An 18,015-nucleotide genomic window follows, 5' to 3' on the forward strand; every position below is an offset into this window, starting at 1 on the left:
ATTTGGAAACAGCCTAAATGCCCATCAGCAGATGAGTGGATTAGAAAACTATCATACATCTACACAATGGAATATTATACTGCTATTAAAAAAAGGAATCCTTACCACTTGCAGCAGCATGGATGGAACTGGAGAGCATTATGCTAAGTGAAATAAGCCAGGCAATGAAAGAAAAATACCACATGATCTCACTCATTTATGGAAAATAAAGAACATTATAACCTGATGAACAAAAAGATAGATACAGAGGCAGGAAAGCATAGAAAGCATAGAAAGCATAGACTGTCAAATTACAGCTGGAAGGCTGGGGAATATTGGGGAGGGGGGAAAGAGATCAACCAAAGGACTTGCATGCATGGACACTGGGGGTGGGGGTGTGCGTTGAGGGCATGGGGCAGGGGTTAGGGGAGGCTGGGGGAAGGTCAATGGGGGAAAAAAGGACATATATGTACTACTATATGTAATACTTTAAACAATAAAATTTAAAAAAAAGGAAAAGTGTCATTTTGGGTCATTGGCCCATTTTTTTATTAGGTTGTTTATCTTCCTTTTGTTAAGTTGTATGAGTTCCCTGTGAATGTTGGAGATTAAACCCGTATTGGAGATAACATTGGCAAATATTTTCTCCCATGCAGTGGGCTTTCTTGCTGTTTTGTTGATGGTTTCTTTTACTGTGCAGAAGCTTTTTATTTTGATGTAGTCCCATTTGTTTATTTTCTCCTTAGTTTCCATTGCCCTGGGAGCTGTATCAGTGAAGATATTGCTAGGACAAATGTCTGCTATTTTGCTGCCTATGGCTTCTTCTAAATTTTTATGCTTTTCTGTCTTATGTTTAAGTCCTTTGTCCATTTTGAGTTTATTTTTGTGTATAGTGTAAGTTGGTGGTCTAGTTTTATTTTTTTGCAAGTATCTGTCCAGTTTTCCCAGCACAATTTATTGAAGAGACTGTCTTGACTCCATTGTATGGTCTTGCCTCCTTTGTCAAATATTAATTGCGCATAATGGCTTGTGTCGATTTCTGGGTTCTGTTTTGTTCCACTGGTCTATATGGCTGTTCTTGAGAATAATGGTTTTGTAGTATAGCTTGATATCTGGTATTGTGATCCCTCCAACATTGTTCTTCTTTTTCAAGATTACTGCAGCTATTCGGGGTCTTTTTTTATTCCAGAAGAATTTTTGGAGAATTTGTTCTAGGTTTTTGGAGTATGCCATTGGTATTTTAATGGTGATTGCATTGAATTTATAGATTGCTTTGTGTAGTATGGATATTTTAATGATGTTGATTCTACCAATCCATGAACATGGTATATTCTTTCATTTGTTCATGACTTCCTCTATCTCTTTTTTTAATGTTCTGAAATTTTCTGAGTACAGGTCCTTTATCTTCTTGTTTAAGTTTATTCCTAGGTATCTCAATTTTTTTGTTGCAATGGTAAATGGGATTGCTTTTAAAATTTCTCTTTCTGTGAGTTCATTATTGATGTATAGAAAAGCCATAGACTTCTGGCTGTTAATTTTGTATCCTGCTACATTGCCGAATTCATTTCTTATGTCTAGTTGTTTTTTGATGGAGTCTTTGGGGTTTTCTATGTACAATATCATGTCATCTGCGAATAAGGACAGTTTTACTTCTTTTCCAATTTGGATGCCTTTTATTTCTTCTTCTTGTCTGATCGCAATGTCTAGTACTTACAGTACTCTGTCAAACAGGAGTGGTGAGAGTGGGCATCCCTTTCTTGTTACTCTTCTTAGTGGAAATGGTATTAATTTTTGCCCATTGAGTATGATGTTGGCTGTGTGTTTGTCATATATGACTTTTATTATGTTGAGGTATGATCCTTCTATTCCTACCTTTCTGAGGGTTTTTGTCATGAAACGGTGTTTTATTTTATCAAATGCTTTTTCTGCATCAAAGGATATGATTATATGGTTTTTCCTCTCAGTTTGTTTATATGGTGTGTCACATTTATTGATTTGTGGATATTGTACCATCCTTGCATCCCCGGGATAAATCCCACTTGGTCATGGTGTATGATCTTTCTAATGTATTGCTGGATTCCATTTGCTAGTATTTTGTTGAGGATTTTGTCATCTATGTTCATGAGGGATATTGGCCTGTAATTCTCTTTCTTTGTATTGTCTTTATCTGGTTTTGGGATTAGTGTAATGCTTGCTTTATAGAAAGAGCTTGGAAGTGCTCCTTCCTCCTGATTTTTTTGGAATACTCTGAGGAAGACAGGTTTTATTTATTCTTTGAATGTTTGATAAAACTTCCCTGTGAAACCATCTGGTCCAGGGCTTTTGTTTGTTGGAAGATTTTTTATTACTGTTTCAATTTCCTCCATAGTTATTGGCCTATTCAGATATTTTTATTCCTCCTGGCTGAGTTTTGGAAGGTGGTTTTTTTTAGGTATATGTCCATTTCTTCTAGTTTGACCAGTTTGTTGGAGTAGAGTTTCTCATAGTATTTTTTTATGATTCTTCTTATTTCTGTGGGGTCTCTTGTTATTTTACCTCTTTCATTTTTGATTTTGTTTATTTGGGTCCTCTCTCTTTTCTTTTTGGTGAGCCTGGCTAGAGGTTCATCAATCTTATTTATCCTTTCAAAGAACCAGCTCTTGGTTTCATTTATCTTTTTTTGTGTTTTTTTTTTTTTGTTTTGTTTTGTTTTTTGTTTTTTTGTCTCTGTGTCATTTATTTCCACCCTGATCTTTATTAATTTCTTCATTCTGCTCACTCTGGGCTTTTCTTGTTGCTCTCTTTCTAATTCTTCAAGTTGCAATGTTAGATGGTTTATTATCAGTTTTTCTTGTTTTTTGAGGTAGCCTTGTAATGCTATGAACTTCCCTCTCAGTACTGCTTTCATTGTGTTCCAATGATTTTGGATTGTTTTGTTTTCATTGTTGTTTGTTTCCAGGATGTCTTTTATTTCTTCTTTGATAGCTTTGGTAACCCATTCATTGTTTAATAGTGTGCTATTCAGCCTCCAATTGTTTGAATTTTTGTGATTGCTTTTATTGTAGTTGATTTTTAATTTTATGCCATTGTGATCTGAGACGATGCTTGATATTGAATTTGGAAAGACTTTGCCTGTGTCCCAATATCTGGTCTATGTTTGAAAATGTCCCATGTGTGCTTGAGAAGAATGTATATTCTGTAGTTTTTGGGTGGAATGTTCTAAAGATGTCGATTAAGTTCATCTGATCTAGTAAGTCATTTAGGATTGAAGTTTCTTTGCTAATATTTTGTCTAGAGGATTTATCCAGTGATGTTAATTGGGTATTAAAGTCTCCTACTATGATTGTGTTGCTGTCAATCTCACCCATTATATCATCCAGAAGATTTTTATGTATTTGGATGCTCCTACATTGGGTGCATAAATGTTTACCATAGTTATATCCTCTTCTTGTATCAATTCCTTTAGAATTATGAAGTGGCCTTTCTTGTCTCTTGTTATGGTCTTCACTTTGAGGTCTTTTTTGTCAGATATAAGTGTTGCTACCCCAGCTTTTTTTTTTTTTCATTTGCATTTGCCTATTAGGTATTTTTCTATCCATTCACTTTTAGTCTGTGTGATTCCCTTGTTCTGAGTTGGGTCTCCTGTAGACAGCATATATATGGGTCATGTTTTCTTATCCATTCACTCACTCGATGTCTTTTGATTGGAACATTTAATCCATTTACATTTAATGTTATTATTGGTATGTACTTGTTTGCAGCCATTTCTGTATTTTATGCCTGTGTTCCTTCCTCCTTTTCTATTTCTTCTTTTTACAGCATTCCCTTTAGCATTTCTTGCATTGCTGGCTTGGTAGTGATAAACTTCCTTAACCTTTTTTTCTCTTCAAAGCTCCTGTTTTCCCCTTCAATTTTGATTGATAGTCTTGCTGGATAGAGTATTCTTGGATTCAGTCCTTTGCTATTCATCACTTTGTATATCTCCTTCCATTCCCTTCTAGCTTGATGTGTTTCTGTTAAGAAAAAATTTGATAATCTGATGAGGGATCCTTTTTAGGTAACCCTCTGTCTCTCTTTTGCAGCCTTTAAGATTCTCTCTTTGTCCTGAACATTTGCCATTATAATTATGATGTGTCTTGGTGTGGGTCTTTTGGGATTCATCATGCTTGGGACTCTCTGTACTTGTGTAACTTTTTTCTTCCCCATATCAGTGAAGTTTTCTGTCATTTCTTCAAATAGATTTTCTAATCCTTGCTACTTTTTCTTGTCCTTCTGTAATCTCTATTATACTTATGTTACTTCATTTTGCGTTGTCCCAAAGCTCCCTTAGGCTCTTCTTCTGCTTTTTTTATTTTTTTCTCCAGTTGCTGTTCAGATTGGGCTTGTATCTGTACTTTATCTTCTAACGCACTAATTTGGTCTACTGCTTCTTCTAGTCTACTGTTGAAACCTTCCATGGTGTTTTTGATCATAGCTATATCACCTTTTATTTCTTCCTGGTTTTTGCATAGGTTGTTGATTTTCTAGTCCATCTAGTGTATGAACTGTATGACCATTACTCTGAATTCTTTTCTGTCATGTTGCATGTTTCCTTTTCATTTATTTCCTTTCTTGGTGATTCCTCCTTTTCTTTCCTCTGGGGATTGTTTCATTGTCACCCCATTTTAACTATCACCAGAAGGTTCAAATGTTGAGTTGTGAGAGCGTGGGCCATGTGCAGTGGGAGCTTCGCACCCCCCGAGTGTCACTGAAGAGCTCTGACACCAAGACGTGTGGCTGCTGTGGGTTGGTGGGGCCATGCTCGCCCAGCATCAGAGTCACGGGTGCTTAGTGTGGCCTCATGTGCACACCTAGAATCAGAGACCCCACCTGTGCTGCACTGAAACAAAGACCCCGCTGGCGTGTGCCGAAAATCAGTGTCCCTTAGCGCGTGTCAGGGGTCAAGACGCCCTGTGCCCACACCGAGAATTGAGTATTAGAGTCTCTGTTGCTTGGTGCATCCTCGTGCCAAGAATCAGGATCCCTCTGTGTGCATGTGCCAAGAATTGAAATCACTGGCTCTTAGTGTGAATGCACTGGGAATCAGGGATCCCAGGCATGCATGATGAGAAATAGAGTTAATTAACTGGTGCTCAGTGCTGCCTCTCGTGCAGGGAATCAGGGTCCCTGGTCTGCTTGGGGGAGTGGGTTGCACAGTCACACTGTGTTTGCAGGAGGTCCACTTTTGCCCTGCAGGGAACATCCTTCCATGTGCGCTTGCCCTGAGTCAAGGTCAGGTGGTTCTGTCATCCTGTGTGGGCATGGGGTCTGGTCCTGCAGGTGTGCACTGCAGGAAACAAACTCCCCATGTCCCTGTACCCAGGGTCAAATTCAGCACAGCCTCCCTGCGTGGGCCCGGGGTCTAGCCGCAGGAAACAAACTTTCCATGTCCGCACATTCAGCCTCAAATTCAGCACAGCCTTCCTGCGTGGGTGTGGGGTCTGGCTGCAGGAAACAAACTTCCCACGTCCGCATACCCAGGCTCAAATTCAGCGCAGCCTCCCTGCATGGACACAGAGTGGTCACGGGAAACAAACTACCCGATTTTGCGCTCTCAAGCTCAAATTCAGCACAGCCTTTATATGTGGGCCTGTGGTCTGGTCATGGGAAACAAAGTCCCTAAGACTGTGCTCCCCAGCTCAAATTTAGCACAGCCTCCCTATGTGGGCACGGGGTCTGCCTGCAGGAAACAAACTTTCCATGTCCGCACACCCAGTCTCAAATTCAGGTAGAGCTGCCACTGCTGTGTGTGGGCAGGAAGCCTGTTTGATCAGAGAGGGTCTTTCAGTTCCTATGCCACTGCCGCAGGGCTGGCTCGGAGGGGGATTGGCTCTGTGACTCACAGAAATCTGCATCCAGGGTGCCTGGGGTCTTGGTGTCCGTGGGTCTGCAGCTGTGGTTGCAGGTCTTTTACCCGAGTGGCTGTAGGGTCCCGGTTTGCGTCTGAGACCAGATTGGGTAGTGGCGAGGTTATGATCCTAGTCTCAAGCAGTTCTGTTCTTCAAGATAATGTGGTCTCTGTGCCCACACTGGCTGCCCCCAGAGCATTGGCGGTGGCAGCGAGATTTTGCTGTCTAAGACTGCCCGATTAGGCAGCCCCTTGGAAGACCTGCAGGATCTAACTGTCCCTGGCTCTCACTCACACACACACCACACACATCCACACACTCCTCTATCACTCCCTGTATTTCACACACACTCTCCCTCCCTACCTTCTTGCTGGTCACCATCTTCTATCTTCACCATGTGTTTTGAATAATAGCCTTCCTTATTATAGTAGTCTGGGTTTCATATCCTTGCTTTTCGGTGCCTGGAATACTTCATGCCATTCCCTTGTGTCCTGTAGAGTTTCTGATGAGAAATCAGCTGACAGCCTTATGGGAGCTCTTTCATAGGTAGCAAATTGGTTTTCTCTTTCTGCCTTTAAGATTCTCTCTTTGTCTTTAATTTTTGGCATTTTAATTATGTTGTGTTTGGGCATGGGCCTGTTTTTGTTCTTCTTGCTTTGTACTCTCAATGCTTCCTTGACTTGTGTGACTTTTTCCTTCACCAGGTTAGGGAAGTTTTCTGCCATTATTTCTTCAAACTCGTTCTCTATCCCTTGCTCACTTTCTTCTCCTTTTGGCACACCTATTATGCAAATATTGTTATTTTTTGTGCTTTCCCACAGCTCCCTTAAGCTGCCCTCCTCTTTATTAATTATGGGATTTTTTTGTTGTTCTCTGATTGTGTGATTTTTTTTCTACCTTATCTTGTAATTCATTGATCTGATCCTCAGCTTCCTTTAATCTGCTGTGTATTCCTTCCACTGTGTTCTTTATTAGTTCTATGTCATTCTTCATAATTAGTATATCTTTTCTCATGCTGTTGACCATCTTTGCCATCATTATTCTGAACTGTATGTCTGATAAATTTCTTATCTCCACTTTGTTTAGTGTTTTTCTGGAGAATTTTCTTGTTCTTTAATTTGAGGATTGTTGTTTGTTTGGTGTGTTTTTTTCTTGTCTCCCCATTTTGGCCGCCTATTAGGTAGATCTGCTATCCCTCCCAATCTCTGTTGCAGGACAGTGTCAAATGCTGTTTTTGACTAATTAGATCAGGCAAAGACTCAAAGCCTCCAGAGACCTGCCTGTGCCTGCAATCTGATTTTATTCAGGCTTGATTAGCCTCAGGATATTGACTACTGGGTAGGGTAATAGATCTTCCAACAGGGTGGGGAAACTTCCTTCCCACCAGGCAAAAACCACCTGGATAACAAAAGTCCATGGAGAAAGATGTCCTCCACAGTGTGACAAAATGAGTCAGCACAGGAAACCAGGGTGGCTGCCATATTCATTTCAACCCAAGAGCCCCCAACCCTTGATTCTCCTCACACAGCTTCAGTCCACTCTGCCCTCCCTCTGCTAGAGCCCAAGGTGAATTACTGCACATGAAATTTTGTGCGTTGTCTTTTTAAGTAGGTGACTGCATTTCCTGCCTTTTCTGGCTGGCATACAGCAACCCTGCTGCTTTTCCCAGCCAAATGTGCTGTGGGCACCTTTATTAGTTCTAGTTCTCTGGGCTGGGAAGCCCAGCTATGGGTTTAGACCCCATAGTTCCCAGTGGAAATCCCCCATAGCTGAGATGACCCTCTAGACTTTCAGCTGCTGTCTGTAGGTGTCTTTCCAGTCCTTTTGTGCTTCCACACTTCCTACCAAATCTCTATGTGGTCTTCATTTTCTGTCCTTGGTTATCAGGGTTCTCTCCAGCTAGTGTTCATTTGACTTTTCAGGGTGGTCTTTCTGTATTTTAGTTGTATTTCCAGTTTGGTTGTAGGAGAGTATCTGTGTAACTTCCATTTATTCTACCAAAGACCTCCAGGTCTTTTACTTCTTTGTTTAAGTTTATTCCAAAGTATCTTAACTTTTTTGTTGCAAAGGTAAATGGTATTTCTTTCTTTCTTTCTTTCTTTCTTTCTTTCTTTCTTTCTTTCTTTCTTTCTTTCTTTCTTTTTCTTTCTTTTTCCTTTCTTTCTCTCTTTCTTTCTTTCTTTCTTTCTTTCTTTAGTTTCTTGTTCTTAGAGATCATTATTGCTGTATAAAAATGACATCAATTTCTGGGTGTTAAATTTGTATCCTGCTACAGTGCTGAATTCATTCATTTTATTTTTTATATTTTTATCGATTTCTGTGAGGAAAGGAGAAGAAGAGAGAGATAGAATCATCAATGATGAGAGAGACTTATCAATCAGCTGCCACCAGTATGCACCCTATTGGGGATCCAGCTTACAACCCAGCATGTGCCCCAACTGGGAATTGAACCATGACCTCATTCATAGGACAATGCTCAACCACTTAACCACACCTGCTGGGCACTGAGTTCACTTACTAAATTTAGTAGTGTTTTGATGGAGTCCTTAGAGTTTACAATGTACAGTATTATGTCATATGCAAATAATGACAATTTTACTTCTTGTATTTCAATTTGTTTGCCCTTTATTTTTTCTTCTTTCCTGATCATTGTGGCCAAGACTTCCAGTACTATAAGAGTAATGAAAACAGACATCCTTATCTTGTTCCTGTTCTTATGGGGTATGCTTTTAGTTTCTGTCCACTGATTTTGATGTTGGATGAAGGTTTGGCATATATGGCCTTTATTATGTTGAGGTATGATCACTCTATTCCCACTTTGCTGATATTTTTTTTAAAATAAAAAACGGGTGTTGGATTTTGTTGAATGGTTTTTCTGAGTCTATTGAAACAATCATGAGATTTTAACCCTGGAATAAATCCCACCTAATCATAGTATATGATTTTTTTTAACTTACTGATGGATCTGATTTGCTAATACATTATTGAGGATTTTAGCATCTATGTTCACCATGGATATTGGCCTATAATTCTCTTTATCTGTAGTGTCTTTATCTGGTTTTGGGATTAGGACATTTTTGTCTTGTTAAAAAAAAGAGGTTGTAAGTTCTTTCCTCTTGGATTTTTTTTGGAATAGATTGAGGAGGATAGGTGTTAGTTCTTTGAATGTTTGATAACACTCCCCTATAAAGCCATCTGGAACAGGGCTTTGTTTCCAGGGAGTTGTTTTTATTACTGTTTCAATTTTATCAGTTGTTATGGGCCTATTCAGGTTTTCTGATTCTTCCTGATTCAGTTTTGGAAGATTGTATTTTTCTAGGAATTTGTCCATTCCATCCATTGTAGTCTAGTTCGCATATAGTTATTCATAGTATTTTATTATACTCCTTTGTATTTCTGTGGTGTCAGTGTTTACTTCACTGCTTTCATTTTTGGTTTTATTTATTTGGGTCCTCTCTCTTTGTTTCTTGATGAGTCTGGTTCAAGGGTCATTAATCTTTTTTATCTTTTCAAAGAACCAGCTCTTGGTTCCATTAATCTTTTGTATTGTTTCTTTTCTCTCTCTCTCTCTCTCTCTTTTTTATCACTATTTCATTTATTTCTACTCTGATCTTTATTATTTCCTTCCTTCTACTTACTCTGGGCATTTCTTGTTTTTCTTTTTCTATTTTTTTAGTTGTACTGGTAAATCATATATTAGACCTTTGTCTTGTTTCTTGAGGTAGGCCTGTAATGCTATGAACTTGCCTCTCAGGACTGCTTTTGCTATGTCCCACAGAGTTTTGGTGGTTGTGTTTTTGTTTTTGTTTTTGTTTTTCCCAGGAAGTTTTTTATTTCTTCCTTGATTTCATTGCTAATCCATTCATTATTTGATAACATGCTATTTAGCCTCCATTTGTTTGAATGTTTTGAGTGATTTTATTGTATTTGATTTCTAGTTTCATGTGATATGAAAGGATGCTTAATATGATTTCAGTCCTTATGAACTTGTAGATAATAATTTTGTGTCCTAACATGTGGTCTATCTTTGAAAGTGTCTTGTGTGCACTTGAGAAGAATATATATTCTGAAGATTTGGGGTGAAATGTTCTGTAAATGTTAGCTAAATCCATATATTTTAGTGTGATGTTTAAAGTTTGTTTCCTTGTTGATTTTTGTCTGGAATACTTATCCAGTGATGACAGTGGGATTTTAAAGTCCCATACTATGAAAATATTGCTGTTGATCTCTCCCTTAAAGTCCATCAAGAGCTATGTTATATATTTCGGTGCTCCTATATGGGTGCATATATGTTCACCAGGGTTATATCCTCCTATTGTATTGATACTTTTTGTATTATATAGTGGCATTTTTGTCTCTTTTTATGGCTTTTTCTTTGAAGTCTATTTTATCAATGTAAGTATTGCAACCCTGTTTTTTGTTTTGTTTTGTTTTGTTTTGTTTTGCATGGAAAAAAATTTTCCATCTTTTCACTTTCAGTGTGTGAATCATTTGTTCTGAGGTGGGTCTCTTATAGACAGAATGCATATAGGTCGTGTTTCCTTATCCATTTTGCTACTTTATGCCTTTTTATTGAAGATTATTATTGTTTGGTACTTATTTATTGCCATTTTTCTTTATCGATTAGGTATTACACATGTGTCCTTACCCCCCTATAGCCCCCCAACCCCCCCCCACTCATGCCATCACCCCCCTAGTACCTGTGTCCATTGGTTAGTCTTATATGCATGCAAACAAGTCCTATGGTTGGTTGATCTCTCCCCCTTACCCCTACCCTTCACTACTTCCCTCTGAGGTTTGATAGTCTGATTGATGCTTCTCTGTCTCTGGATCTGTTTTTATTCATTGGTTTATGTTATTCATTATATTCCACAAATGAGTGAGATCATGTGATGTCTATCTTTCTCTGACTGGCTTATTTCGCTTAGCATAATGTTCTCCAGTTTCATCCATGCTGTTGCAAATGTTAAAAGTTCCTTCTTTTTTATAGTGGCATAGTATTCCATTGTGTAGATGTACCACAGTTTTTTAATCCACTCATCTGCTGATGGGCACTTAGGCTGTTTCTAAATCTTAGCTATTGTAAATTGTGCTGCTATGAACATGGGGGTGCATATATCCTTTCTGATTGGTGTTTCTGGTTTCTTGGGATATAGTCCTAGGAGTGGGATTATTGGGTCAAATGGGAGTTCCGTTTTTAACTTTTTGAGGAAACTCCATACTGTCTTCCACAGTGGTTGCACCAGTCTGCATTCCCACCAGCACTGCAGGAGGGTTCCTTTTTTTCCACATCCTCGCCAGCACTTGTCATTTGTTGATTTGTTGATAATAGCCATTCTGACAGGTGTGAGATGGTATTTCATTTTTGTTTTGATTTGCGTCTCTCGGGTGATTAATGACTTTGCGCATGTTTTCATATTTTTCTTGGCCTTCTGTATGTCCTCTTTCTAAAGGTGTCAATTTACATCCTTTGACAATTTTTTTTATTGGATCATTTATCTTCCTTTTGTTGAATTGTGTGAGTTCTCTGTAAATTTTGGAGATTAAGCCCTTATCGGAAATATCATTGGCAAATATGTTCTCCCATGCAGTGGGCTTTCTTGTTTTGTTGATGGTTTCTTTTGCTGTGCAGAAGCTTTTTATTTTGATGTTGTCCCATTTGTTTATTTTCTCCTTAGTCTCCATTGCCCTAAGAGCTGTGTCTGTAAAGATATTGCTGCGACATATGTCTGCTGTTTTACTGCCTATGGAGTCTTGTAGGATTTTTATGGTTTCCCGTCTTGCATTCAAGTCTTTTAGCCATTTTGAGTTTGTTTTTGTGTATGGTGTAAGTTGGTGATCTAGTTTCATTTTTTGTATGTATCTGTCCAAATTTCCCAGCACCATTTATTGAAGAGACTGTTTTGATTCCATTGTATGCTCTTGCCTCCTTTGTCAAATATTAATGGAGTATAATGGCTTGGGTCAATTTCTGGTTTCTCTGTTCTGTTCCATTGGTCTATATGTCTGTTCTTGTGCCAGTACCAGGCAGTTTTGAGAACCGTTGCTTGGTAATATAGCTTGATATCTGGTATTGTGATCCCTCCAACTTTGTTCTTCTTTCTCAGGATTACTGTGGCTATTTGGGGTCTTTTTTTATTCCATATGAATTTTGGAGAGTTCTTTCTAGGTCTGTGAAATATGCCGTTGGTATTTTAATGGGGAGTGCATTGAATCTATAGATTACTTTGCATAGTATGGACATTTTAATGATGTTGATTCTACTAATTCATGAACATGGTATGTCCTTCCATTTGTGGTTAGGGTTGATCAGCAAGGCAGACGAGCAGTTAGGGGCAATTAGGAAGGCAGGAAGAATGCTTAGAAGTGATCAGGCAGGAAGGCAAGTGGTTAGGGGCAATCAGGAAGGCAGGAGAGTGGTTAGGGGTGATCAGGGAGGCAGCAAGAGGTGATTAGGGGTGATCAGGCAGGCAGGCAAGTGGTTAGGGGCAATCAGGCAGGCAGGCAGAGGCAGTTACAGATGATCAAGCAGGAAGGTGAGCAGTTAGGGACAATCAGGACGTCAGGGAGCAGTTAGAGGTGATCAGGCAGGCAGGTAGAGTGGTTAGGGGTGATCAGGCAGGCAGGCAAGTGGTTAGGGGCAATCAGGCAGGCAGGCGAGTGGTTAGGTGCTATCAGGCAGGCAGGCGAGTGGTTAGGGGCAATTAGGCAGGCAGGCAAGTAGTTAGGGGCAATCAGGCAGGCAGGCAAGTGGTTAGGAGAAATCAGGCAGGCAGGCGAGTGGTTAGGGACGATCAGTCAGGCAGGCGAGCAGTTAGGGGTGATCAGGCAGGCAGTCGAGTGGTTAGGGATGGTCAGGCAAGCAGGCAAGTGGTTAGGGATGATCAGGCAGGCAGGCAGAGTGCTTAGGGGCAATCAGGCAGGCAGGTGAGCAGTTAGGAGGCAATGTTTCCTGCGATATCGGGCCTAAACTGGCAGTCGGACATCCCCCGAGGGGTCCTGGATAGCGAGAGGGTGCAGGCCCGGCTGAGGGCCCCCCCTCCCCATGCATGAATTCTGTGCACTGGGCCTCTGGTCCTATATAATAAAAGGCTAATATGCAAATCAACCCAACGGTGGAATGACTGGTTGCTATGATGTGCACTGACCACTAGGGGGCAGACACTTAATTCAGGAACTGCCCCCTGGTGGTCAGTGCGCTCCCACAGGGGGAGCACTGCTCAGCCAGAAACCCTGAGCCGGGCTCATGGCTGGCGAGCACAGCCTCTGTGGCAGCACTAAGGATGTCTGGCTGCCAGTTTAGGCCCACTCCCTGTCAGTTGGACATCCCCAAGGACTCCCATACTGTGAGAAGGCACAGGCTGGGCTGAGGGACCGCCCCCCCAAGTGCATGAATTTTTTGCACTGAGCCTCTAGTCAAAAATATTTATGCTCTGTCTTTGAATTCTATTCCTTGGCTTCTGGATTCCAATAAGAGATTTGGGGCACTAATATATCCAGTTCATTTGATACTCTTACATGGCCAAACTAAAATAGTCTTCAGATTGGAACAAATCTTTGTTGTAAAAAAACTTACAAACAACAATTGTACAGATTTCTTCTCTTTGTTTTGTTGTGACCTTCTTGAAACAATATTTGTGTAAGAACATAAAACAAAACTATATGAAGCTAATTCCATCAAAGAAAATATAAAAAACTAAATCAATCATCTAGAACACAGCATTAGACTACTTAATAGTCTTGATTTAGATCTCTTTGGCTCTTATTGGCGTAACCTTTATTAACGAATTACTACATGTGAACTGTCTATTGTGCAGATATATTTCTTGGTATATATATGCAAGAGAAAGGGTACTTTACTCATTAGTCCAAAAAAATGGTTTCTGATTTATCAGCTATAAAAATGGGACTGATTTTTTTTTCAAACTGGTAGAAATAAGAAACAAGTTTATGGATTTGGTTTTATCTAATACATTTGTTTCTTCCTTATAATGGTTATCTGTCCTGATAAGGAAGACCTTTAACTTGCTTGTGAAACTTAAAAAAAAAAATCTTGTGATTTGTGTATGTATTTGTTCTTTGCTATTGCTAGGTCAGTGGTCAGCAAATTCATTAGTCAACAGAGTGGCAAACCACGGCTCACGAGCCGCAGTTTGCTGACCACTGTGCTAGGTTATGTTTATTTTAATTTACCTTTCTCTTTCTTTTTTATGTCCAAACTATTGTGAAGATTAGATGTCTGGAAAGCTAGTAAAGACTGATACACTTTCTTAAACTTCTTCACTACCTTCTGTATTTTAGAAAGATTTCACTTTGAGGGAGACATAGTTAACAGTCACCAATTGTGCTTCTTCTTACCCCTTTACAAAAAAGTAGCCTAAATAGCCAAACTTGCAAGATACTACTGCTTTTTTTAAGGATCATGAGTTTCATAGGTGGCACTTGGAGATATAATGACCACCTAGCTCCTTCATCTTGGGCACACAAAAAGGTATATAGGTAAGCAGCAGCTCCTCCAAGTCATATATTCACATTTGCACCATTATTTGAATAATTTTATCTGCTACTTCAAAACATTGCTTTCTATCCTGCTTGCCTATGAGATGGCAGTCAACTCAAGGAAATAGCTGCTACTCATTGATAAAGATAAGAAAATCTTGGAAGGTCAGGAAAATGCTTTCTTCCCTGATGATCTTATAAGCTATCCTACCTAATAAAAGAGTAATATGCAAATTAACCATCACTCCGCTACACCCATCAGCCACGCCCACCAGCCACACCCACCAGCCAATCAGAGCGAGTATGCAAATAAACCCAACCAAGATGGCTACAGCCACAGATAGCAGGAGGGAGGCTTGGGTTTCCCAGGCAATGGAGGAAGCCAAGCTTTCCGCCTGCCCTTGCCAGACTAAGCCTCCACTCAAAGCTACAAAGTTTCAATTATAGAAGGTAAACAGATCCAAACAGAAATGGCGGCAGCCACGGAGCTGGAAAGAGCAGGAGGCTAGGGTTGCCCACGGCAATGGAAGAAGCAAAGCTTTCCACACACCCTGGCCAGCCCAGGCCTCCACTTAAGGATACAAAGTTTCAATTTTAGAAGATACACAAACCCCAACAGAAATGTCTGCTGGCCACGGAGCGAGCAGGAGGCTTGGCTCTGCTCCAGGCTACAAAGTTTCAATTGTAGAAGGTAAATAAACCCCAGATACCAGGGCCTCCACTTGGGTCACCAGGGGGCATGGCTGGCCTGCAAACCACCACAGGCCCCTCGCTCAGGCCACCCCATGCCCCAAGGGAACCCCCACCCTGATCCAGGACACCATTCAGGGCAAACCAGCTGGCCCCCACCTGTGCACCAGGCCTCTATCCTATCTATTAAAAGAGTAATATGCAGATTGACCATCACTCCAACATACAATATGGCTGCCCCCATGTGGTCAAAGATCCTGCCCTCATGTGGACACAAGATGGCCACCACAAGATGGCCAGCAAGGGAGGGCAGTTGGGAGGCATCAGACCTGCAAGGAAGGGCAGTTGTGGGTGATCAGGCCAGCAGGGGAGGGCAGTTAGGGGTGACCAGGCTGGCAGAGGAGGGAAGTTGGGGTCAAACAGGCTGGCAGGGGAGCAGTTAAACATCCATCAGGCTGGCATGGGAGTGGTTAGGGCAGTGATGGGCAATCTTTTGAGCTTGGTGTGTCAAACTTCACCAAAAAACTGAGCATAACTTGGGTAGTGTGTCACTTTGAGGAAAAAACATTATTTCACAAATGTTTCATCCTCAGGAGCAGCAAGTTTCATCCTTGGCATGCGGCCGCGTGTCATCAGAAATGGATAAGCGTGTCAGTGCTGACACATGTGTCATAGGTTCACCATCACTGGGTTAGGGGGTAATCAGGCTGTCAGGCAGAAGCGGTTAGGGGCAATCAGGAAGGCAGGCAGGCGAGCAGTTGGGAGCCAGCAGTCCTGGATTGTGAGAGGGCAGTCAGACATCCCTCGAGGGGTCCCAGATTGGAGAGGTGCAGGCCGGACTGAGGGACACCCCCCCACCCCCGTGCACGAATTTCGTGCACCAGGCCTCTAGTTTAACATATTTGTGGAGCATCTACTATGTGTGAAACTTAGCACAGAAGACTTAGGTGAATAAGACTCATCTTGTCCTCCAGAAGCTTAGTTTAACAGAATGAATGCTATTGAGAACATTCTTCTTAGTCTCCTTCTAGACTTCAGAGGCACATTATGAGCCTTTTTCTGAATACTCAGAAATGTTCTATTATTGTATCTGTAAGTCACTAAAATGGTAGAATCAGATGGGGATGTGCGGAAACAAGGCTTACCCTTTCATCGTGATACCTGTGGCAACAAGGAGCTAAAACTAACAGCATATTTACTGGTATGTCCAGCTCAGATGCCAATGCCTCATGAGACACCTCAGTGTATAACAAAAATGTATGCATACTGTAATAGCTGATAGCTCAATTTTGAAAATGAAATGTATTTTAATAAAAACTGCATTTATAATTATTCCAAGTATGTGTGTACATGTTTTGGGGAAAACCCTATATTTCCTCATACATACCACTTGAGCAGTAACCCTATATATTATTCTGATAATATATACATGTGGTATTAACTCCAGAATAGTATCTCACTCTTAAACTTGTTTTACATCTAATAGAAGGTCATAGGTGTATTTGCACAAATCTATATGCCATTTTATTGAAATTTATATATGTCTAAATGAACTGTGAAATATATTCTCTAATGGTTTTAGGTTACATACTATTGCCAGTTTTTCCTGCCTTGACTTTTAGTAGATTTTGTTAACCTATCCAGTATCACTGATTCAATGTCCTACTCATAGTGACAAAAATTTTCAAGATATCCTTTTTCTTTCTTTCTTTCTTTCTTTCTTTTTTTTTCTTTCTTTCTTTCTTTCTTTTTGGTACTATCCAGCAGTTTCTTTTTTTCCTCTTTTTTAAAATTTCTTTATTTATTAAGGTATTACATATGTGTCCTTATCCCCCCCATAACCCCCACTCATGCCCTCACCACCCTGTTGTCTGTGTCCATTGGTTAGGTTTATAAGCACGCATACAAGTCCTTTGGTTGATCTCTCCCCCTTACACCCACCCTCCCCTACCTTCCCTCTAAGGTTTGATGGTCTGATCGTTGTTTCTCTGTCTCTGGATCTGTTTTTGTTCATCAGTTTATGTTGTTCATTATATCCCATAAATAAATGAGATCATGTGATATTTATATTTCTCTGATTGGCTTATTTCACATAGCATAATGCTCTCCAGTTCCATCCATGCTGTTGCAAACGGTAAGAACTCCTTTTATACCGCAGAGTAGTATTCCATTTGGTAGATGTACCAAAGTTTTTCAATCCACTCATCTGCTGATGGGCACTTAGGCTGTATCCAAATCTTAGCTAGGGTGAATTGTGCTGCTGTGAACATAGGGGTGCAAATGGCCTTTCTAATTGGTGTTTCTAGTTTCTTGGGATGTATTCCTAGAAGCTGAATCACTGGGTCAAATGGGAGTTCCATTTTTAGTTTTTTGAGGAAAATCGATACTGTTCTCCACAGTGGCTGCATCTGCATCCCAACCAGCAAGGCATCAGGGTTCCTTTTTTCTCTGCATCCTCTTCAGCACTTGTCCTTTGTTGCTTTGTTAATGATAGCCATTCTGACAGGTGTGAGATGGTACCACATTGTCGTTTTGATTTGCATCTCTCGGATAATGAATGACTTTGAGCATGTTTTCATGTGTCTCTTGGCCTTCCTTCTGTCTTTGTTCAAAAAGTATCTATTTAGGTCTGTTGCCCATTTTTTATTAGGTTGTTTATCTTCCTTTTGTTAAGTTGTATGAGTTCCCTGTAAATGTTGGAGATTAAATCCTTATCGGAGATAACATTGGCAAATATGTTCTCCCATGCAGTGGGCTTTCTTGTTGTTTTGTAAATGGTTTATTTTGCTGTACAAGAGCTTTTTATTTTGATGTAGTCCCATTTGTTCATTTTCTGTTTAGTTTCCATTGCCCTAGGAGCAGTATCAGTGAAGAAATTGCTATGACATAGGTCTGAGATTTTGCTGCCTGTGGATTCCTCTAGTATTTTTATGGTTTCCCATCTTATATTTTAAGTCCTTGATCCATTTTGAGTTTATTT

Source organism: Cnephaeus nilssonii (genome assembly GCF_951640355.1).
Source record: "Cnephaeus nilssonii genome assembly, chromosome: X".
NCBI lineage: Eukaryota > Metazoa > Chordata > Mammalia > Chiroptera > Vespertilionidae > Cnephaeus > Cnephaeus nilssonii.